This window comes from Taeniopygia guttata, chromosome 9, assembly GCF_048771995.1.
Source record: "Taeniopygia guttata chromosome 9, bTaeGut7.mat, whole genome shotgun sequence".
In the NCBI taxonomy this organism is placed as follows: domain Eukaryota; kingdom Metazoa; phylum Chordata; class Aves; order Passeriformes; family Estrildidae; genus Taeniopygia; species Taeniopygia guttata.
In genome coordinates, this window is record NC_133034.1 from 20279620 (window position 1) to 20302391 (window position 22772).

The 22772-nt window shown below is 39.2% G+C and overlaps 2 long non-coding RNA genes across 13 annotated transcripts in view; one reads left to right on the forward strand and one right to left on the reverse strand.

The window, feature by feature from the left end:
* Positions 1 to 4613, forward strand: part of LOC115496373 (uncharacterized) — a 121718-nt gene extending 117105 nt beyond the window's left edge. For 6 of the 11 annotated variants that reach the window (XR_012057316.1, XR_012057312.1, XR_012057310.1 and 3 more), the window contains 2 exons: positions 1924 to 2392; positions 3927 to 4613. This is a non-coding gene — a long non-coding RNA (uncharacterized lncRNA). The remainder of the gene's footprint in view (positions 1 to 1923; positions 2393 to 3926) is intronic. The other 5 variants (XR_012057311.1, XR_012057314.1, XR_012057317.1 and 2 more) reach the window with 3 other exon arrangements.
* Positions 4614 to 4665: 52 nt separating this feature from the next.
* The window catches only part of LOC140684683 (uncharacterized), a 28472-nt gene continuing 10365 nt past the window's right edge, over positions 4666 to 22772 (reverse strand). For both annotated transcript variants that reach the window (XR_012057322.1, XR_012057323.1), the window contains exons 2-3: positions 18049 to 18159; positions 4666 to 5194 (exon numbers count right to left, since the gene is read on the reverse strand). This is a non-coding gene — a long non-coding RNA (uncharacterized lncRNA). The remainder of the gene's footprint in view (positions 5195 to 18048; positions 18160 to 22772) is intronic.

Here is a 22772-nt window from a genome sequence, read left to right on the forward strand (position 1 = left end):
GGAGGCTGGCAAGGCTTTGTATGGATCTAAATCCTTCTTGGAACTGATGGGAAAAACATCTTCTCTTTTTTTTTTGTTTGCCTAGTGAGCTCTGATTAAGTTACAAAGTCAAAATTCTCCATCAAGATACAACAAATACTCTTATTAGCATGGAAAGATCTCACAGCACTCGTATGAGAAAAAGCTGAATATCTAATGAGGTCAATTTTCGAGCTGTGTTTGTGTTCCACATGTAATTACCCTCCACAGGCCAGGGAAGCTCGCCAAGGGCACTGCTGTAACTTTTTACAGCAGGTTATGTACTTACATTTTATATATGAATATCTAAAGGTACTTGAGGGCACTACTGGAGAAGCAAACTGCATTGGTTGCTGTGCCAGTGGATATGCAGCTTCCATGGCTTCAAACAATCTTTTCTCTTTATTGGGAAGTTTTAAAAGCCCTGCATCCATTTTTACACTTTGGCTACACCACTAAAAACCCCAAAATACAGCGCAGAGTGTTGGAGAGTGTACATTAGCTCTGCTATCATTCATGATGTTGGTTAAGGAAACCCTCCAGGCCATTTGTCAGTGCTATGAAGCTCCCCCAGCGAGTGCAGCCAGCCATGGTGCCAAGTGCTGGGTGTACCTGCCTTCCTAGAAAGGCCTGGGGCAGTGGATGAGCTCATTACAGGGTTAGATAAGCATTTTAAGGCTTTTTGCTGTTTCCCTCCTCAGTGCCTTGCACTGGCTGCTGGAGGCACTTCCATCCTGCCAGCGCTGAATGGGGATTAGTTTGATTCCTGCTCACTATGAAGATTAGAAAATACACCAGAGCACATCTCAGTGTTGTGACACCTTCTGTACATGCAATAACTGGGCTTTTCAGAATAAAATATCCCCTCTCTGCTTCTCCACTCCCTCCAGCTCCTGGCCCCCCTCTAGCAGAGCTCCTGCCATTGCAGTTCTTCCTCTCAGCTCCCACCTGCCTTAATTTTCTGTGACCTCCCTGGTTTCCCCCAAAACGTGGGACCCTCAGGGGTGGCTGGCCTTGCTCTGAGGTGAGAGCAGAGCAGGCAAACGAGGGGAGCAGCACTGGGGCCACGCTCTCCTTGACAGCTCACCCAGGGAAAGCCACTTCGGCTGGGAAGAGAGGGACCAGCACAGACACAGGGGCTGGAAAAGCACAACTTTTGTACTCAGTTTCCTGGGAAGGGGCACGTGCAGGTTCCAGATAAGAATCATTGAATCCTTAAGCTTGGAAAAGACCTCTAAAGGCATCAAGACCAGTTATCAACCTTACAAGACCAGGCCCACCACTAAACCATTTGCCCAAGCACCTCATCCGTGCATTTTTCGAACACTTATCATGTGGCACAGCTACCAGAGAGGGAAATATTTCACATCAGGGTGTACTGAACAATGTTTGGTATTCAGCACTCTACAGCCCATGGTTCAGAAAGACAACATCATTAAAACCAGAGGTTTAGACTCAAATTAATACTATACATTATAGGAGAGTCTGCAGTGAGACAGGCCCAAAGGACTGCACTGAGAATGGGTTAAAATTTAGCCTGGATAATGATCTTCTGCTTCTATTAATCTAGTATATGGCACAGGAATACAACACATAAAGTTACTGATTTTTCTTTCCTATAATCACAAAAGCAATAAAATGAGATATTCCCTAGCTTCCTGTGTTCATATAAATGAAAAAAAAAATTCTAAAAAAAAAAGACCTATATTTGTATTCCAATTTTTTTTTCAGGCAGGCTTCAAATCTTAGAAGTGTAAAATAACAAAAAATTATCTCCCAACAAAAAGAACTACCTTTCATTGTTCCCTTTTTCACTTAGGGCCAAAAGCCTGCTGATATTTCATTCATCTGCATCAAATTAAGTTCGGGTGGGAGTCTGGGTTTATTTGCTTTCTTTTCTCCTAGGAAAGCTGACCTGGTTATTGAACATATCTCTGTTGTAAAAAACTAAAGTATAACTTCCTTGGTGCTGCTGTTTTCCCAGAGATTGCACAGTTCTGCATTCCCAGGTTAGCAAAATCTGCTTACATGAAAACCTTAAGTCAGAATGTAAAATTAAAGAAAAACTTTTGTCTCATTTCCCTGTTATGAAGACTAATTTAAGTATTGTTTAATCTGATAAATAAGAAAATATTCATTGCATTTCTAATAATTAAATTGCCAAATAATTATGTATTTGGCTTAATTAATTTAGTTGCCTTCAATCTACCAGTTTTCATTTCTCTGCAGGAGTATATCACAGTCTTCATCCTCTATCTACTAAATATTACACATTTTGATGTTTGCCTGGTGCCACCCTATGTTCAGTGTAGAGTTTTATTACAGAAGAATAAAATGGGGCTTGCAAATATAAAATCTCCCAGGCTGCCCTTGGGTAAGTACAATACTTATATGCAAGAGTTATTATAATGAATCTGATAATTATACCATACACAAAAGGCAGCGTGGAGGACGGTGCAGGAGTGCACTGCACCAGAGCTGTATTTTAGCTGCAAGGGGAGTGAAAGTTTAACTCTTGTCTCGCTGAATTCAAAGGCAGATTTGCCACAGTGAGCTGATGGACAGGCAGCTTCTCTCCTGACACACTCATTCCTCTATAAACACCAACAGTTGGACTAACTTCAAAGTTGGCTCTTTTAAGCCTCAAATATATGTTTATGCAAGCAGCCACCATTTCCTGCACTAGGTGGGAAATGCTGCAAATGTTAGCTGAAAAAATAGCAAAAGCTCTTGCAGTTGCGCCAGCAACAGACACTTTTCAGCAGGCATTTGATGGAGCTTTCAAGTCTCATTGGTGCTGATTTCTATGTTTTGAGGTTCCAGCAAAATGATCAAAATATGTATATTACCTTACTTAAAAACAAAACAAAACAAAGAAAAAAATGTAAAAGAAAAGACAAAATGCATTGAATAGTTTGCATTTTCAGCAAATTATGATTCATGATATTCCTCCCTTCGTTTTGTTCATATTCTGGCTTCTGAAAAGTAGGCACGCTGCTGCCTCAGTTATATTTACAGCACATGGTAAAACTGATTTCTCTGTGATCAAAATCCCTCATATTTTACTTCCCTGCTTATTCTTAAACACAATATTGCTTTCAGTTAGGCTGCATAATAAAAGCATGTCTAATAACAGTGGCTTCTTGTTTGTGTTCCTCACATCACTGACATTTAGAGAATAACTTTACAATGGCGTAATGGGGTTCATAGAACATTTTCAATAACAGTAGATGGTCACAATTTCACTCCTACCTAGTATTTCTACTGCATTATACATTAATTATACCTTAATTAGAAAATGATATCAAGTGGAGTAACAGACTGTGTACTGCTTTTGCCTGGGATAGAGCTAATTTTCCTCATAGAGCTAACATGGGGTTGTGTTTTGGATTCATGCTGGAAAGGGTTGATTAGCACAGGGATGTTTTAGCTATGGCTGAGCAGAACTTACACTGTCAGGGCCTTTTCTGCTCCTTAACCCCAGTAGCAAGGGGGCTGGGGGCACAGGGATTTGGGAGAGGACACAGCTGACCCCAAGTGACATAAGGGTGTCCCAATTCCCATCTCCATTCCCAGTTTTCCATTCCATGTTTCCCATTCCCAGTTCCACTACCAGTTCCCATCCCTATTCCCATCCCCATTCCTGTCCCATCCCCAGTGGGGTCACACTCAGCTGGGGGAGAAGCAGCAAGGGGCACATTCAGAGGGATGGTTTGTGTTCCCCAGCCACCCTCAGGGGTGATGGATCCCAGCTTTCCTGGGGATAGCTGCACACCTGCCTGGGCATGGGAAGTGGGGAATGAATTCCATGCTTTGCTTTGCACCGTGTGCTATTATTTTCCCTGCTAAAGTGTCTTTATCTCAACCCACGTGTTTTCTGCCTGTCACTTTTCTGGTTCTCTCCTCAGTCCCGCTGGGGAGCAGTGAGCAGCAGATCTGTGAAGCTGAATTGCTGGCCGGGATTGAACCATGACACCATGAAAAAGTGATCCTTTCTTGAAACACAGCGTGAGCATTTTCATCTGTAAAAGGGGCAAGATCAATATATAATTACCTCACGAGGAGTTGGGAGAGCTGCCTAAGGACGCCGTGCAAAGGGCCACTGACCAGTTAAAGAGAGAGCAAATTCTGCTCTTATTTAAGACGTGTCAACACCTCAATATGGAGGTGTGACTTGTGCAGCCTCCCCTGGGCAATGGGAGCAGTGTTAAGCAGTGACACTTTGGTGTGGCCTTGCACAGCTTGAGGAGAGGTGTGAACATGAGGCACAGGTGTGGTGTTAAACCACGCTCTTCCTGCACTGCTGGTAAAGGTGCCACGAGTTACCCAAGGCTTCTGTTTTAACTTCAGTCTACTGGCAGGGCTTCCCTTGATATGAATTTCTGGAATAATTCCAGATATGTCACAGAGTAATGCACATAAGAATTGGAAACAAAGTGTTTATTGAGCTATGTGGTTTATACGCTGCTTTGTGTCCATAAACTAAGTGAATTATTTCTTATGTGCTAAAAATATTCAGTGTGTCTCAGATGCCATACACACAGCAGAGTAAGACATTATTTGAAACAAAATAAAAAATATTTATACATATCGTATTTATGTATGTTTTGAATTTCTTCTCTTCCTTCTCTGAAACTGTGTTTTATATTTGCAGTTGAAACATTATGCTAAATTCTCCTTGGCACACAAACTCATATCCTTTTACAAGTCAGTTGGCTGCCTTATAGTGCATCACTGTATTGGAAAATCACAGCTGGTAGGAACTGGCACATCATGGAAAAACACAGAGCATTTTACAGATATTTTGAATTCTGAAGTGGGCAGTGAGGGAAAGACAGTGGAGAACCCTTGTCAAACAAAAACTGCATATGCAGAAACTCCTTTGTGCCAAGAAACTCTGGATAACTCAAGTATGCTGCCTGCAGACAGTGCACTTTAAACCCCCACTGATAAATCAGTGTGAAATCCAGCCACATCTGAAGGAAGGACTCACCTTGGCAGGCGGTGATCATCCTCCTGCCCCATATTCATACACTGTGAAAACTTCAAGGCACACTCAGGGCACACCCCAGAAGCACTGGTGGGCAGTGACTTCTTGTCTCAGTGCATCTCAGATTGAACTTGCAGCATTTAACATCTAACAGGAGATATGGTGGAGTTACTGTGCATCAAAAACCTGAAATGAGTGACAAAGCAAAATATAAAAAAAGTAGGACAGCATTTGGTCTGCATTGTAAGAAATCAATATTCTAGTGCTATTTCTTAGTGGCAACTGCCAGTTGAGTTATGCTTGGAAGAGAGGTCAGAAAACCAAAAGCCTGGTAGGAAAAGTGAGTAGTGTTGGCTATCAGTACTTGTAGTCCTGTCCTTGCTACAGCCAGCAGCGACACTACCAACACCAAAAGGTAAAAGTCTTGACTCTGGCAATGCAGTCTAGAAAGACTGGTCTGGTTACATCTACATAAAAAGTATCATAAGGCCAAAGGCTCAACAAATCAATCATTTCTGGAGAAGGTATCTTCATTCACATGACACCTGATGGTCGCCCTGCAGATCCACACAGGGACACATTGTCATTGGAATGCCTGGAATTCAGCCTTCTTCCCCAGCAAAAATTAAGCTGTGAAACCACCAAGATTTATGATGATGCCTCAATGAATTTTTGGCAGAGTTTATTTTAAAAAGAGGCCCCGACATTGCTAAGCAGTAAAGCAAAGCTTCATTACTATTAAAGGTAAACTGCTGTGTGCCCAGGTGGCCAAGAACATCCTAGGTCAAAAGTCACACACCTTTGGGCCAAGTAATGACCTCCAAAGAGACATAATTTAATGATTAAAATCATTAACTCCTTCTGACAGAGCTCATAGCAGCTTTTCATGGACACCAGGAACAAGAAAAGCTGTTTGAGTACAGCAATGTTCTGTCCTCTTGGACTGAGAATTCTAATACAGAAAGCCTTTCCCTCAATGGAAAAAGCCCTGAAAATAGAAACATCCATGTGGACCATTCATTTTTAGAAAAGTTAATCATAATTGATCCTTACACAATGAATAGTAAATAAGAGTTATTATTAATAATGAATAATAAGACTGAATTATAATGGTGTGTTTATTAGGCTATCAATAATTAACAGGGATTTGCCATTTATTGTAAATACTGTTGCTCTTTCTGTTGCAGCTTTGGATGGCACAATTTATATGGTAATTTTATATGAAACAGCACCAATTACAGCATGGCTATTACAATAGAGTAGAAACAAATGATGACTTTTTCATTTTATTCACTTTCAGCACAGCCTGCAATGTAAACATGATCTACAGAAGGGAATAAAGAAGTTTTGTGCAAGTGTAATATCTATGGTTGGTAATTTAACTTCCCCCAGGCAATCACATAGCAGAAGTAAATACAATGGGACGCAAATGAAGGCAGACAGAGGCTGGAAATAAGGGTGTCAGGGTTTGTTAACTAAAAATGCCACTAGTTAAAATAAAAGTTTGTATTTTTAATCACTGCATTACTTAAAGACAATTGCCACTAAGCTGTCCACGGCATTTAATAGAGTCTTGAAAATTTCAGGAAACACAGCCCATCTTTAAAAATATTCTAAAATAATTCTACAATCCTGTCAGAATCTGCAGCATTGATATTAATAATCAGCGTTTTCAGAACTGCCTTAGATGAACCTGGGTGGCACACAGATGGCAAGTCATTTACATGATAAAAAGGAGAACTGGCCCATCTCTGGGTCCCTAGGGGGTGCCGTGACCCATTAGCAGAGAAAAGATGACCTTTACTGAATAATAATTGAGAACTATTACTAAGATAATTACAAAACCAATTGACTGCCAGAAGGCCTAGACCTTGGCTCTCCAATTTATACAGCAACTGCTGGTTATCTGTACAGAAAAAAAAGACAGGCTTAGGGTTCACAAACACCATAACCTCAACATCTGCCTGCCTTCTAAAGATAATGATCTGGTATTAATTAATTTGAACAGTGCAGTCATTGCAGAGGTAAGCTGCATCACAAATCAGACACTTAACATAACCTGAAGTTATCATGTCTCTATCCAGCCTGTATTGACAGGAAGAATGCTCTCAGGTAAATTAAACTGTTGCAGGTCACAACATGAAAATGAATTAAGTCAATTCTCTTTAACAGGGAACATGATTGTGACTCTGCTCTGGGTGCTGCACCAGTTAACATGATAAAAGCTTTTTGAAAAAACCTTTTGCAAAGTGCTCATTTCCTAGTGCACACACCTGCAACTGCCTTTTCAGTTTCCCTCCCCTTCAGGAAGAAGAAGACAGAAGTTATTGGTCTATGTTAATTTTCAAAAGAGGGATTTCAGGGAACAAAACTATTAAAGGGCATCTGTGGGGAGACGGCAGAAATTCTCTGGGGGAGGGAAATCCTGGGCAGTAATAACAATTCATATAATATTCTCCTGGGCTTCTCCTATGTCTTCTGCAGGCATATGAGATACAAAAAATACAGTCATAGGTGTTGCTGATTGGATTTCCAAAATTATCCTTCCTTACATGTGAAGGATATTCTGAAGCAGCATGCAAAAGCAGAAGGATTTAACAACTTCATGCCAAGTTTCACACCTGGGAACTGATATTTAGTAATGTAGAACATCAGAAATACCTGGAACTCTAAAAAATCATAGCTAGCCTTCATCCTCACGATGGAAACAGCTGAAATTACTGTGACAAATGCTTTGGATAAAATTTTCTTTCACCTAAAACCTGCTTCTTGATTTTTAACTCCGCTACCAAGTCCCATAGTTGAGATTCTTTGAGGACTCTCTACTAAAAGGAGTGTTACAGGTAGTCATTCTTCAAGGGAGATAATTTAAGTCACAGCATGAAATTTATATAAAATTCAATTCACATTTGAGACCTGTAGTAAAAAAGAGCTCCCAACACTGACAGAATGCTTGTTCTGCATGAGAGGAATGCTAATAGAGACAATTTCTTACCCAAGAAGTACCTATATAATAGCATGTGGTGGAGAAAGGAGATAATGCATTCAATTTACAACAAGATGTGTGAGTTAGGATTAAAATTAATGAAGAGTTTAAAAAAATTAGCTGCAGTCTCAGGTGAACTATTTACCCCCTAATTCAAACACGCAAAATAGCTGGGACCTGAGGACACTTGCTCTGAACTTCAGGAGTCCCACCAGCTGGCAGGTCACACCTCCAAGATGGATTGGTTTGGGGTTGAAGGTTTAGATTAATCAGGATTGATTGACTGATTTTTTTTTTTTGTTTTATTGGTTTTTTGTTTGTTTGTTTGGTTGGTTGGTTTTTTTTACAGCTCTGCTTTTCAAGGGAAAGTGTTTTGGGGGAGGTAAAGCACCACTGTGGGAGTTCTCTTTGTCCTGACTGGGACAAAATCTGTATGAGGAGCAAAGAGTACATGGGGTTTGGGCTGATAGCAACACTGACCATGAAAACTTCCTTACAGACAGGCAGAGTTTGGGAAAAGCCAATGATCTATCCATGTTCAAGATTGGTGTAAGCAAAGCATGGCACCCTCAAGACCTGTTGTCAGAGCTTAGACAGGAAAGTTTAATTCTGGTGCAATGCCTTTGTTTACAAAGACCCTGCCTTAGAAACCAGCATAATTTTATTAAAAGTCTTTGACAATTTATTCCTGTGAGCTCTCCAGAGTCACAGTAATTTATTATATTTTTCTACCAACCTGATATAAATAAAATCTGAAAAAATAGTGAATATATGAATAGGTGAATATATCTTCTAGGAGAAAGGACATCAGTGGCAATCAGAAATAGGAAGAAGATAAATACTCAATGAGACAAAGTGAATCAAACCAAAAGGTGTTTGAAAGAGTGGAATCACATTCTGGTAGGAAGAGCTGATGGAGGAGAATGCAGTAAAGCATAAGAAGGAAGAGTGGGGATTAGGGCAGAGTTGGTGCAGACATTTTTGTATTAAATCAGCACTGCAAGAGTAGCTGACACTCCTCAGAAAATAATCCTCTGAGTTCCTTGATAGGGCATTTTGGACACAGACAGTGTATGGCTTAACCCCAGCCCACTAATTTGTCTGAACACTCTCCCTGTCACACATCCAACTCAGTGCAATTTCTGACTTGCTCAGGGAGAATAGGGAAAATTTAAATCAATATATGCACCGTGTCCTTGGAATCAAGAAAGCATCTTGCTCTGGGATTGGAACTGTTGCAAATATCTGGTGGCACTTTCTACCCAGCGAGTTGGGAATCTGTCCACAGAAACTGACACTGAAGTCAGTCCATTCTCTGTGGGTTATGTATTTTACTGTAATTCATCTTAGAAAGGTTTGGGTTTTTTAAAATTTCCTGTCAATCACCCTATTCCCATCAATAACCCCTGTGATATAACATGTTTACAAGCAGTTTTTCCTGAAAAGACTTAAGCTGTAGGATGGCCCGTATGCAGCTTTTGACTGTTTCTATTGCAGTAGAGATAAACAGAATTGGATGCTGTTCTGTCATCCTTGACTGGGCTCCTGGTGCTAATCAGGAGTTGGAAATTGCACATTCAGATGGATTTAGAGACATATAGTATGTGACAATTCAGCAAGCAGTAAAGAGCATTGTTTTGAATTCTTAAAGGTTAGTGATGCAACCTGCAGTGACTAAAGATTTTTGAGTCTTGAAAGAAAACCAATTAGGTGTAGGAAACAAACACAATGCAGTAATGTAATCTATATTTTCATACATTTAAAGCCAGGAGAAGAGATTAGTTCATCTACACTGAGTTTTTGTTTCAGATACTTATATTCCATCCAATTACCTCTGATATTGAGCCCCCCATTACTTGTGTTCAGGCAAAAAATAACTTTCAGAAAGTATATAAACTGTATTTTAAAGTCTCCAGAGATGACGCCTACCATTTTCTACTGCAAAGTAGCCTGCCCCAAAGTTTAATTACCATCTCTGTGAAACAGAGAGAAAAAAGCAACAGCAAGTGCTTTATTTCTAATTTGAAATTGCTTTGCTTTAGCTCCCAGCTACTGGTTCTTGCTATATGTTTCTTTGGTAGATTAAAGAATCCTGTAGTATTTCATGTTTTCTTCACAGAAAGGTGTTTATACAGGCTTAACTTTCTTTTTTCATAAGCTCAACAGAAATCTCCCACTGGAATGCATTTTCTCTGCCCTCCAAAACCTTCTTGTACCTCTAACTTTGTACATATCCTTTTTTTTTCCTGCAGCAAAGATAGCAGGAACATTCCCAATATTCTGCTATTCATCTGTAACAGAGACTTTAATATCACCATACTACTTTAAATTCTGTTTTTATCCATAACCTTAAAGGAATTTTTACCATAATGAAAACTGAACAAATTTTGCCATTGAAATCATGAGGGAAAAGAGATGAGGCATTAAATGCAAGCCAATGTACTGAAGGAAGCAAAAATAATAGGTCAGATTTAGAGCCCAATAGACCAACCTGCAGAGTGAGTTGTATAAGCAACCCACACACATTACAATTTTTTTTCATGGTACTGGAAAAAAGCATTGCCTCCTTACATGAAAAGCATGCATACATTTTCAACAAATCATATCTTGGAATGATCTAGAAAGGGAGGAGGAGAAGGATAACTCAGTTGAACGTATTATGGCTATGATAGAGCCCTGGTTTTGCATTAGATATTATGGTAATAATGGTATTTTTCTAATATTCCAAGTGCTGAAGGGATGACCAAATAAATACCCTGTGCCTCAACAGCCTAATTCAGAGTTTGAAGGTGGTCACAGTACTGGCAATCAATTATCATTTCCTAAGACTCTTTAGAAACATGAACACTTCAGCTTTTCCTGCCATAAATGGTTAAAATACAAAATCACTGGGAGGGAAGGTGGGGAATTCATAGAAGCAGAACAAATTCTGAAGCTTATGAAATCAGATCTTAATTTTAATGGAATACAGGCAATTAAATAAACATCATAGAAACATAACAAACAATACAGGTAACAAATCTTGTTAGCTATGAATATGTCACACATTTGTTAAGATGACCTTGGTTTGTGTGACACACACTGGCACCAGATGGACAGCTGCCTGAGGGAATTATTTTTTATGCTAAGGTACCAATATTCAAGCCAATTTTCACATTTTCTTTCTTTTGTTCTCTTTCTTATGGATTTGGAGTAGCATAAATTCTTTTCTATTTTTCATAATCAGTTTTCTCCTTGGGCATCCTTATGCCTATTGGTTTGTTATATTGGTCTCTATCTGTGCAATGATCTGTGTTTCTATGATTTCCATGGATTTATTATTTTTACAAGAATCAGCTTTAGTTCTGCAACTGTCATGCTTCATTTCTGTTAGAAATCTTAAATATCTATATATATTTCTTATGGATTATGAGTCACAGTCCACAATTATAATTCTTAGCTTATAAAAAATGAAGTGATGTGTGACATACAAACACGACATATAAAACATTTTTAAAAGATCCTTAGTCTACTTTTATAACCTGTAACTGCACTTCTAGCTAAGCACAGCTGCCAGTCAAAGACTTAAATGCTTGGTTTTATCCCTCACATGGCCAACAACAAAATTAAGTAAAAGCAAACAAGAATCTCCCAAAATCTGACTCAGACTAAACAAACAAACAAAAAAATTAGAGCTCACTTCAGGATTATTCAGAACACAATCAAAGTTCAAACAACATGACAACACAGCCAGTCTGCTGTGAGGTGCTTTATTTGGGGAAAATAATTTCCTGCACATCCAAGTGCACAGGGCCTACACAAGTGCAGCCCAATTATCTTTTATAAGCTGTGTGAAGCTGAAGGTAAGGAAATTAAAGTTTTAGGAATAGTCCAGATATGGTATGAAATACTCTTTTCATTTAGGATAATAAAATCATGTTTACAAAAAAGCACTGAAAAAGATGGCTGAAAAGGCAACAGAAGGTGTAGCCATGCTGAGCAATGTGCAAATTTAGTTTGTTCATTTGTTCAGGTGTACAGTGAGAGGAAAGCTCATCACTATGCCAACCCTGGGGCACCTGCCTCATTCTTCTCAAGGTTCTTTGGAATCCTGTTTCTATGAAGAAATTGTGACTCATTGTTTCAGTGGAATTTTTATGCCTTTGCTGTATAAAAATACTGATTTCAGTGATTCTTCATACAACAGTCTGAGCTTTTTGAAATCAATCTTTTCTTATAATATCCAATAACAGCTTTTCCCAGCAGGCATATTTAATTTTACCAAATCCCACATCAGCTGAAACTCATTTCTTTCCCCATACAAAGCCCAACAAAGACAAATTTCTTACTTTATGTTCTGATTTATTGAGACTATAACTCATTTTTGACCAAAGAAGCAAAGCCAGAAGTCAGTCCCTTTTTTTTTTTCATTAAATTGACCCCAAAACTTCCTAAGCACTGTAACAACCAGTCAATAAAACCTGAACTAAACAGTTAATTTGTATTAAGCGCTGAGAAAAAAAATTAAGTATAGCACCAATATAAAGCATTTGCAAGCTCCTGTTTTTGCTGCTTCACATTTGCAGAGCATTTGGGTTCTGAGATGAACTTCTGCACTTGGTCAGGGACAAATCCCCCAAATGCACTCCTTTTTCTGGGGAGAAAAATAAAAACTCACATAATGCTGGACCTAATGAGGCCAAGCAACCTGCACACAGCAGTTGGAGAGCCATGAGTGAACTATAAAACCAGAGAAATCGCTGAAAATTAATGTTTATCTTGAGGCAATAGCTGAGGCAGGTATAACCTTGTGTCATTGTGCATTCCAGGTACTGCAGGAACAAAAGGAATCACCTGTCACCATCTCACAGTGCAATGGTTTCCCGTCTCCTTCTGCTTTCCCTGCCTTCTGCACCACTGCACAGCCCCAGGGTAATGCTGCTCAAGCAGGAGCTGGCTTTTCCCCAGGAGAATCCCACTTTAAAACCCATGCAGAAAATCTTTGCTCAGTTCACGGCAAAAACAGCCTACAAGACACAATGCATTTGACAACTATAAGAAATAAAAATTAGATTTTTTTTTTTTTTTTTGCCTTTCCAATAGTCTGTGTTGGATCAGACTGCAGCATTGGTTGCCATTTGGTTTTAGTAGGAAAGCAGCTGGAAGGTAGTTAATATTGACTGGTTTTTCTGCAGTAACTTCTCATTTCACAGTTTCTGAGCACGAAATCAAGCCATTCCACAAAATAAAAGATCTGATGATGAAACCCATTTAAAACAACCTTCTGTCTGTTGAAGAAATTGTTGAAGTTAATTAAAATAAAGCACCCAACTTCTGACAGAACAAGCTGGTGGCCTCTTAGATTTTGGTTCTAGCATGTGCAAGGAGCAGATTCCAGAGTCTGGCTCTGCTGCTTGGATGCAGCAGTCAGTCTCTCACACCAACATGAGGCATAAAGCACCAGGCTTGATGCTCTTATAATGAGATTTAACATGAAAGGAAAGCTCTCAGGTACCTCTGGTTGCTATGAAACCATTGACATTTTCTGTTGGAAAGTAATTTCTCCTTAGTATAGTACTAAATTAGAAAGCAAGTAAATGGTGTGTGTGCAATATTGAGGACTCTAATTGCTTTTGAATGGAAGGTAACACCACCTGAGCAGACCAAAAAGCTCAATGTTGCATCTCCCATAGTCCAAGAGCAGCAGTGACTCTGAGATGGCCACTCTGGGGCAGGAGATGCTGTGCAGTTGAGCTGCCTACCTGACATCCACATCCTTTTCCACCAGATGAGAATCTGGCCCAGAAATTATTAAGCACCTTCCTGTGAATTATGCAGTAGTCAAACAAAGATTTCAATAAATTCCCAAGCACCCAGCTAGGTGAGACTGGGAGGTTTCTCAGAAATATGATTAAGGAAAAATAAAGGAAAAATAAAGGTGAAGTTTGGGAAAGGCCTTTAAGCTCATTGAGCCCAGTCATTAACCCAGCACTGCTGGTTCACCACTCAGCCAGGTGCCAGTGGGAAACGAGCAGGCTGACAGGTAAACAAGAGCACGAAGCTGAGCAGAGTCTTTGGGTCAGACAGGCCTAGGAGAAGCTAAGGAAACCTCATTCCAAGATCACGCCAAAATTAATAACCATCAGCACAAAAAAGGCCTTCAAAATGAGCCTGGAGAGTCCAGCAAAAATGCAATCCTAATAAAAACATTTCATTTTCACATTCTTCTGGAATAGGCTAATAGCTTCCATTACAATCAGCAGCTCAGGTCACAGACCTGAGTGTAAGAATGATCCTTTCCCCAAATTAGTTATTGGCTGCCTGGGTCTCAGAGCAAAATCAAGTTGTAAAGGTAATCAGGATAAACAAATAGATACCAAGATTTCCTTGAGAAACAGGGCAGCAAGATGTGTTTGGACATTAAGAACTACGCAGCTGAAGAATATTATTGGGTCATAAATATAACAGGACAGCATGATTTTGGAAGTTTTCTTGTGTTTATATGAATAATAATATAGAATGTTCTTTTGTATTTCTTTCCTTTGTGCATTGAATTTGGTGTGTATTACCTCCACATGAATAATGCAATCTAGCAAAATTGATGGCACAGTTCTTTTGTTAAAGCAGTTATGAAATGAGAAAACAAAACCTACAAGGAAGAGTTATGAAAAAAACAACATTTCTCCAGGAATAAAAAGATGAAGTTGCCTGACCATTTACATTTGTCTCCTGTGTCATGAATATTAGATCAGATCCTTTTTATTAATCCATTGATAGTTCCGTAAGGCAGCTCATTTTTGATAAACTCTGTCAGGGCTGCTGTAAATACAAAAAAGATTTATGAATTAATTTTCATACGTAAATGACAAAATCTTTTGATACATTTGAAATATGTGCCTTGCAGTGAAAAATAGATATATGTGCATGCATAGATATGTATTAATTTAACATTCAGATCAGCTTGTTCTTTTAGAACACAGCTTAATGTCAACTCTGTTTTTCTGGGGGAAAAACAGTAAACTAAAAAGGTAATTGACATTGAGGGCATACTAAAAGTGAAAAAGATGGACAATCTGTGATCTGGGAATTGTGCTGGACTAAAGGTGGAGTGGGTTTTATTTCAAAAGCATTTTTGTTTTCAAGTACCACAGGGTTGTGCAGCCAGTATGCTGTAAAAACACAGATATCTACAGCTCATTACTATTTTTATTTGAATTGTCTTTATAGATACAAGGCCCTGTCATGAACCTATCAGGCTAAAAATAGCACAAAAAGCATAAGCTCTAAATCAGTCTGCAATTGAAGTGTACATGCAATTCACCACAGCCCTGAAGAGCTGCATAAAGCCAGAGGTGCATCTCAGCTCCCTGTTTCTGTCAGCAGTAAATCCCAGAGCTGGTTCAGCCCCTCCATTTCCACCCTTTGCCAGTGAGACAGGGATTGTGATGGCCCTCCCAGGACTGGCACTGCCAGCACATGCTGAAAGGGCAACGAGCTGAAACCAAATTTTCCTTCATTTCCCCTGTACCACAGCAGTGACTTGGGCACCAGGACATCCGTGCTGACGCTCCAGAAGTGTGGCATCCTCCTCCTTTTCTGCATCTTTCGGGCATTTCACAGAGGAAACTCAGAGTCATTCTTTAGATTCTACAGATAGGAAGGCCAAGGTACAAAAGCATGGAGTGACTTGCTCCAAAAGGATGGATGCCTTGTCTTTTCATGGATCATTAGCTAATATAATATAACAGAAGCTTGCACAGGCCCTTGAAATGAACATTTTTAGGTTCTGTAAGTGAAAGATAGAATTAAGCTGTTCATTGCTAGACAAAAAATGAGGCAGGGATGATACCCATGAGGTTCAGGGATGATACCCATGAGGTTCAGGGATGATACCCATGAGGTTCAGTTCTGGATCACCTTTTCTTCTAATCACTGTACCTGTCTAGCACTTTGTTGTGTGCTCAGTTTATGATGTGCTATTTGTCTAAACTCCCTGGAGCAGAGGTTTTTAATTGCGGTACCATCCACAGGCACTACTGATTAATTCATAAGAATCACAAATTTAAAAATATGCAATATCCCATGAGAAGAAATAAAACAGATTGAACTTTATAACCTGCTGTGTGCTTCATCCTCATTGTCTGGGAGTGGAATAATTTTCAAAAGCACAGAGATCAATTTAGCCACCCTTCCTGGTGTGTTCTCTACACCAGGGCACACTTTGTGCTGTGAATTATTCTGTTCTGACATTGTTTTGACTTAGTTTTAACACACCTATAACCTGTGGCGTGGTGTCGGGGGCTCAGGCCAGAAGTCAGCAGGGTAATGGGATTTGTAATTCTAAGGGATCTTGTTCCATCATATGAAATTGCTTCACAGTGCTCCTGCTTAGCAGCCTGCAGTCATATACTAGAAAGACAAGGAATACCTGAGAGTGATGTGAACCAGCCTGGTCTGCACTAAATCTGCACTTACACTTACTAACACTTGCAGTATAACTGCATTGCTTTAAGTAACAGCTTAGCACAGAAGAGAAAGTAACAGATACACTTAATGAAAACACTTAAATAAGAAAGTCAACACAAAAATGGCCCAGATGAGGTAAACATTTTGGCATTCAAATAAAAAGTTTAGATACACTAATTAAAACGTTCTTTTCAACATGTACTGTATATTTCATATCAGCTGTGTCCTGAAGCCAGACTACAAGTCTATCAATAAAGGCATTTATCATGTGTTTACAAAATACACTCTCCAAGCTTATTTGGATTACATGAATCCTTTTAAGGTTATACAGAAATGTGGTGTCTGTAGGCAGACATGTTGAAAATCCATGTCCAGGAGCATTAAAAATAAATAAGCAAGGGAAAAGATAAATACAGAGAAGGATTTTGTATGTCCAAGGTAATGCAGCATGTCAGGGAGCTGATCTGTCCTCCACCAGCTCACAAAATGAACCATATATTATTTCTTAGTACTAACAGAGACGAGTATTTCATTATGACTCTTCATTATAGTCTCAGAGAGACTTTGCCAACTGTGCAAGTTGAAATATATTGGCTTAAATTCCTTTAGTTGTAAAGCATGCTTATTGACACTATATTTCTTCTGTTTATTTACCTCGTTACTCATGTTATTCTTCTCATGTTAGTCTGACTTATATTGATAATTTAACTGTAAAATTGTAAAAGCCATTCACGACAGGACCTGTTCTTGTAGTTGGTTGCAAAAACTGAGTCAGAAACTCTTAGTTCAAACCAAAATATTCCATCATGCAAAAGACATAAAAAACTTGTAAGGTATATATTAGCTGAATTGCTAACCAAGATGCTGGGGTTTGCAAAGTCCTAATCTCTTTAAACAGCCATTAATAAGGAAAATAAATAAATATGTACAAAAAGTAATGAAATACATATTGATAAATATTAATTTGTGTTATCAAAAAAAAATACAGTTTTATGAGAGAAAAAATGTAAAAAAATAGGAAAGCTATAAGAAATTAAAAATAATTTGAATAAATCCTATTTCCTTATTTTCCTAACATTCAAATATTTCTGTTTGAAATAAAGCTGACCAAGAAACCAGGCATATATTCTGTTGCCATCAATAAAACTACTTGGGCTATATGCTGGTTTAGTTCATGTCAGAATGACATGGCCCACCATCAACTTCAGCAGGGCTCCATCAATCTATTTCCCAGGTGACTAAATCCAACCTGTGCAATACCCTTAGGACATTGTATTACCTGCAAGCAGTGTCTGAGAGATGGAAGAGGTAAAAGCAAAGCTCTAATGAGGTTTGAGCAGGGTGGGCTTTCCCTACACCTCACTTAAAGAAGCAGTTTAATTCTCTTTCCCCACAGCATTAAGGAATACACAAAAAAGTGCATGGGTGAATTAGAAAATGCATCTCTCCTGCAGTTCACAATGTTATTTTGCTGCTCAAGGAGCTCTAAAAGGAGCACAGAGATAGAAGGGGCTGGGAGAGCTGGAACACTTCTATTAACCTATTAACTCACCGCCCCCCAGGCCTTGTTCATCACGGTGCCTATCAAAGTGTCAGTCTTTTCTATTACCTTCCCCTTCAGAAGATGTCTGTCTATCATTGTCATGCTCTTCCAGCAGGATTATCCATCATTTTGGGTGAAGCCAAATCATTCATTTTCATGGCTGTCGCTGTTAGCGAGCTGGGATGGAAAAAAAAAAAAAAAAAAGTGTTTTATTCAACAAAAGATAAATGATGGAATTTCACTCTTAATCATTTTCTTTTATTACTTAATCCAAAAGGTTGGGAGGAGGCTCTGCAGTTTATAATACCACCAGTCACAGGCACCATTATATTTCAGGGTGTAGCAATACGTCCTGCTTTCCAGCAGCTTATAAAACCAGCCATAAACATTAACTCCAGGCAAGAGTTTGTCACACTGCTCTTGATTCAGAGCAGTGGTTGACTCCTGTGGTTAGCACTGGGGTATCCCTTCCAGGGCTTGTTTGAGTCAGGCTGAGATAACTGGAAATCACCATGGGTTGGTGGGATGAGCTGCAGCCCTGTGCTGCTGGACCAAGGGTGCCCTGCTGGGGATTTCACCCATGCCAGTTCTGCCTGCATGTCAGGCTCAGAGCCCCTTGATCTAGGTTATTATGATTTCAATTATGTCTGGCTTTCTTATTGACAAAAATTTTCAAAATTAAATGCTTAAAGTAAAATAATAATGTTGTTTAGCCCCATCAGCCGCAGCTGTTAAACAAGATGGACAGAATAATACAAGGTGAACCTTTGAGAAGTTTGAACATAATTTGTGTTCACTGTTCCTTGTCCTAACACACTTTTCATTATGCACATAGGAACTAAAGTTATCAGAAGAATTTATACTGTAATATGTAGATATTTCAGAAAATGTATTAAGTAAGGTAAACAGCCCAAGTTGCACCCTATTCCATATTAATGTCCTGCAAAAGTCAGTCTCAAATCTTAAAAAGGTACAAATTAAGGGACTTATGTAAAGCAAAATTATGAGTGTCTGCTTTTGGCTTACTCCATGTTGAATAAGTCCTCATCAGTTCTTTATATTTTATGTGCAACTTAATACTGACTCTCCAATCACGGGAAACTAAGATCCCATTGCCCTTATTCCTTCACAAATAACCACTAAGTTTACATATTCTGTTTCCTACCTCTGCCTTGGTTGCCTATTATTATTATTATTATTATTATTATTATTATTATTATTATTATTATTATTATAAGTTTTAGAAACTCAGTGCCTCTGAGAGAACTTCTGCCATTTCAGATTTGGTGAAAACTGGTTGCACATTCAGAATTTATTAGCCATTAGTAGGCTAAAAGGAAACCAAACCAGTCATGGGCAAAATACTTGGAGTGGTAATTGTAGTTGCTGTAATTATGGGAAACATATTATGTAAAGGAAGAAAGCATTGGAGGATTGTGACACAGTAAGGACAAACTCCTAAGCTCAGTCGTGTGAATGCCTGGCAGCTGGGTACCCTAGTCCTGGAGAATTTCTTCTTCTACCACATTCTGATTGAAAAACTAATGAAATAAATGGGGAATCATCTTTTCACTCCACTAGGATTTGGACTGGGGAAGAGAAAGAGATACTGGATAAGCCCACATGGTGTCTGGTGCAAACTCCTCATGTTCCCAGCCAGCTGGGCACAGGAGAGCTCCAGAGCTGAGCCCCTTTAGCAGGGCACAGAGCCTGAGCTCACAAAGCCTGTGGAAAGGCAGAGGGAATTATCTTGAACTCAAAACCTGCAGTCACAAGGCTCCAGGCCAGCTCGGCACTTCAACAAACAAACATCACATCTGCCTGCTGAAGTGCTCCAACATCTGCCTGAAAAATCCCACGTAAACAAACCCATCCCTGTGCAGAGTTATAGTCATGGAACATCCCTTACAATTCAAATGCAAAAGCCCCTAAATATTTGTACAGAACTAGAGCTCAAGAAATAATTACTTGGCTAAATCTTGATAGTCTGGAGATGATGTCTCATTGCTCTGCAAAGTCAATTGCTCAAGTACTACTAAAGACAACACTTGAGAAACATTGAGTGTCTTCTCATAATCACAATCCCAAGAGCTGCATTTGTCAGTGCTGTCCATAAGTGGTTCCAGGATAATTGTGCTAACCTAATAAAATCATATTTCAAATCCCATGGAACACTTGAAAATCAAATAGCGCTCTTAAAAATGCAAAATTTGTGTTTTTTTAAATTAAAACTTGTACTTTTTACCTTCGCAGACTCCCTTCCCTCCCCAAAAATGTGTATATTCAATATGATAGATGTTCATTCTGTGGCATCATCAAAGAATCTGTAAAGGTTCTCATTATGTAGGTGCTGATTATACAGCCTGTGATCTCAGCATCCTGGTCCTTTCACCTTCCTCTCACTGGAGAGTAAGGAGGTTTTCTCCTACAGATATCCACAGGTACCTGAAGGGATTCATCTTATGCTTTTGAACCCTATGAGCACCATAAATCTCCTGCAGTGCAGTGTATTTCCTGTGAGGAAGACAACTACATACTCTCTTTCCTAACTACATTTTTTAAATAGATTCTGAAAACATTTGGAATGCTTCCTTTGATTCTTTCAAAATTCCTTATGTTTTCCTTACTTCTGTTTCAGCAATAGCACCCAGTACATAGATCTCAGTAATCACAGTAAAACACAGTAAAAAATTCACCAAAATTACTATCCAGTTTTGATACTATCAAGGACAATAAATCAAAATTCTGCAGGAGTTAGGGTGGATACACCTCCATTGACTCCTCAGGTTAACCATACTCCTGACAAGCAGAACAAATTGAAAATTCGCCTAAATTCTCCAAAATCATTCCCAATCCTGCCTAAAAATCATAATAACCATCTCCAGCTTCAGGTTGACAATCCCAGACACAATTCTACCAGAAGAAAATAGGATCGGGTCTGCTTTTAGTTAATATAGTAACATTCATAAGGGTAGTAGTTTGCACCCACTGATATGCAGGAAGAGTGGAAACAGTGTGGGATTACTGCTGGGTGAAGTGTTGGTATCTGTACCCATCCTGGCCCACGTGCAGTCTGACCCAGTGCTGTGCATGGGATTTTCCCCCATTCTGGTTCTGCACTCCCAGATCCACCCACCCTACACACACATCAGGTGCAAAAAATAAAAAAAAAAAAAAAAAACCCAAACCATTTTGCTCTCAACCTTTAGCTTCACATTAAAAAAAAAAAAAAAAAAAAGAGATACAGCAGGTTTTCTAGGAATCTAATTTTCTTGCCATTTAAGTAATCGATATTGGACTGTAACTGGGACAAATGTCAGCAAATTTCCACCAAAACTTTTCATATCATCTGTTCAGTTCTCTCTAAAATGTAGGGGGAGAAAAGATCTCAAGGAAAGCTGCCTTGAGTCAGGGGTAGGTATGTATTTGGAGAACACCAAGGACTCACATTTGGAGGACACCAAGGATACCTTGCAGGGCTATGATCCTACAGTACCTTGAGAAAATCAACTGCTCATCAAAAAGGAATTCCCATCTGCAGCCACAGCAAAACAGGAAAGTGTTACACTTCGATTTACCAGACACATCCCACACATATGAAGATCACAGATGGTAAAGTTTCAATCAAATATAGGTGTTCTGGGTATTTGCTGCTACAGAGTAAATAAAAATCATATTAAAGTAGACAAAAGAAGCTGACAAGAAAAGTATTAAACTTAAGCAAACCCAGCAGTGATGACAGAATTGGATGTAGATTCTGAATATCTGGATTAATTCAGTGGTTTCTATAACCCAGGGAAAAAAAAAGGCAATTCATGAATAGCTTCAAAAGACACTATTTCTAAAAAGAAAACTCATGGATTTTTAACTGCAGCTCATAAAAACAAGGGACTATAGTAATTCACTCAGCTTTTGAAACTGCTGGTTAGAATGAGAGCAGGGATGGGTATGGCCAGAAGGGTCTAATTTAAATAATATTGAAAAGAAATCAAGATTTATTTCCCATAAGTAGAAGAGATGCCTTTTCCTTGTGATGTCTCTTATTCTAAATGCCAATTCAGTCAAGTTCATGAAAAACAGGCAGCTGAACTAGCAAACTTTTTCTTTAGTTATGAGTAGAAATTCAGTTGTTCACTGTCAGAAATTTAATTACAACAAGAGACACTGAACATCAGTGGAACATCATTTCTATTTGCCATTCTAAACAGATACAATAAGGGAAGCAGAATCTTCATTTTTCAAATATGCTTGAAACTGAGTTTGCCCCTGATCAAAAAGCAGAGAGACTTGATCCCCTCCCTCATCACCTCCCTCAAAAGGGTTAGAGTGAAAAAATGAAAACCAGATGAAACTCTGAGCCATAAGCCTTATCTCATATAGTCTGTATAGGTGACATGAGGCCATGCATATGGCACTTTGTAGGGTCTGACAGAACACAACAGCCTCTGCAGGAACTGATGTCCCCATGGACAGGGCTCTGAGGGGGAGAAAGGAATTTTCTTTTCTCCTGCCTTTCATTTTTCAGCTGAGATGCTGCGATTGGGACACAGCATCAGCACAAGCAAACTTGTAGTGTTCATGTAAATGAGAGCAGCAGCTAGTGAACAGGCTGTGAGGAGTTTATAAGAGCACAACCAGAACAATTAAATGCCTGATGTGGCACGCAGGATGTGGGATCCGCGCACGCCTGAGCAGCCACGCTCCCTCTCTGACAAATTTCCAGCTCTGAGCAGTGCCAGAGCTCGACCCACTCGAGCTGATAATGGGGGCTGGGAAAATGTGCCCCAGGG